Consider the following 2199-nt stretch of genomic DNA (forward strand, 5'->3'; position numbering starts at 1 on the left):
TATATAAAGATAAGTAGGAGCGGGTCTTTAAAATTAGTTCGGAAAGATAATATGAAAATCTGGCATAATTTGCAAGAATCTATCTAGTCTAATATATATAAAATAAATAGTTTGTTTGTGTTTGTCTGTTTGTATGCTGTCTGGGGACCAGACGAGTGGACCGAGAGTTACCAAATTTTAGTCAGGGGTACCCTGGCCCAAGCCCCAGATCAAGACGATTCTTTTTTTTTTAATTCGGACCAGGAGGTCTCAGGGGGCGCTTACAGGGACATGTAAAAGTGGTAGAAAATGGCCGATATTACTGTCGAATTCGTAGTTTTCGCGGTCGCTGAAAACTCTGATCACATTAACTTACAAATTCACCCTATTCGGGCCGGGGGTCACCGGGGGGATCGGATACCGAGACAAGTAAAAGTAATCCAAAATGACCGATATTAGTGTCAAATCCATAGTTTTCGCAGTCGCTGAAATCAATGGTGACAATTCCATTAGCGATGATATGCAAATTCAGCTATAATTTTATGCGGACCGGGAAAAATCTTTAAGTTTCTACGTCCCACGGTTATGCCGGTTAGGCTCCTTTGACGGTGATGATGAGAGATGAGTGAAAGGGTGGAATGAAGAAAGTGGGAGGAAACGGGACAACCCCGAGAAAACCCACGCACACGGTGTTTGTACACCACAAAGTTTACTTGGCAGGGGCTGGAATCGAACCCGGGACCCCAAACACCAGAGGTGAACGCTCGACCACTGAGCCACCACGGCCCCCAATGAGGTTGGAAGCTGGTCAGTCATGGCGGGAGGTGGCACATGCCATAGGAGTGGCACAAAGTGTGATTTCCCGATTGTGGAATCGATTTCAAACAACTGGAAGTGTTCGAAGAAGACAAGGACAGGGCCGTCCACTAGCAACTAAAGCCAGAGACGATCGTTATCTGTTGTTAACAGCCCGTCGAAACCAGAATACAACTCTGCTACCGCGAGCCTTCCGAACAACAACAGGACGCATAATATCTACTCAAACGGTCCGCAGTCGCCTTCGAGAAGGTGGTCTCTACGCACGTAGGCCTATGGTGTGTGTCCCATTAACTGCACGACACCGTGTTGATCGAAGAGCGTAGGCGGAGGAACATCGTGGGTGGGGACGCAATGAATGGGGCAATGTTTTGTTCTCTCACGAGTCTCGATTCAGTGTAGAGCCTAATAATCGACGTGTTTTCATCTGGAGAGAGTGTGGAAAACGACACAATTCCATGTTTGTGCGAGAAAGATCCCAGTATCATAGTGGTGGACTGATGGTGTAGGCAGGAATCAGCATTGGTGAGCGTACTGAGCTCCACATCATCCGAAATGGCTCTTTGACGGCTCTCAGATATAGGGATGAGATCATGAAAACTCTTGTTCTTCCTTATGCTGGTGCCATAGGCGATTCGTTTCTTTTCATGATGGCAATACTCGTCCTCACAGTGCTCGGTTAGTGGATGAGATGCTGGATGCTGAGGGTATGGCTCGGATGAAGTGGCTAGCATGCTCTCCGGATCTCGTTCCAGTTGAGCATGTCTGGGATATGCTTGGCAGACGAATTGCCGCTAGGCCAGTAAATCCAACAACCATTCCAGAGCTGGAAGTCGCTCTTCTGGATGAGTGGCACAACATCCCCCAAGAACTCATCGATAATCTGATTGAATCCATGCCACGCAGGTGCGAGGCTCTGTTGGCTATTCGAAGTGATCATATGACATATTAAGGAACAATCAGTGTTGTTGCTTTGCCTGTTTATGGGCAGTTCGAGAGATGCACACATAACCGCCTTGTGTCATGAGCCATTTGAACAAGGTTTTCCGTGCCCCAACACCAGTATGTGCCCCATTTTTCTAGTGTATCTTAAAGCATTCCTTCTTGTATGATATATATGAGTCAAACACAAGCTTATTCATACACTATCTTAAGGTCTTGTGTGATATTTCAACCCCTAATTTTTTTGAGCATTATATACAGTATATATATATATATATATATATATATATATATGATCGAAAATGGCCTCGAATCCATACTCGCTGAGATGAGCAGAAGATGCCGTTTAAATCCACAAATTCAGCCCCATTAGTACTCTAAGGAGGATGGTGACATGTAAAGATAATTGAAAATTATCGATATTAATGTCAAATTCATAGTTTTGGGGCTCCACAAGTTCAT

Source organism: Thermobia domestica, chromosome 6 (assembly GCF_964235325.1).
Source record: "Thermobia domestica chromosome 6, izTheDome1.hap1.1, whole genome shotgun sequence".
NCBI classification, from domain to species: domain Eukaryota; kingdom Metazoa; phylum Arthropoda; class Insecta; order Zygentoma; family Lepismatidae; genus Thermobia; species Thermobia domestica.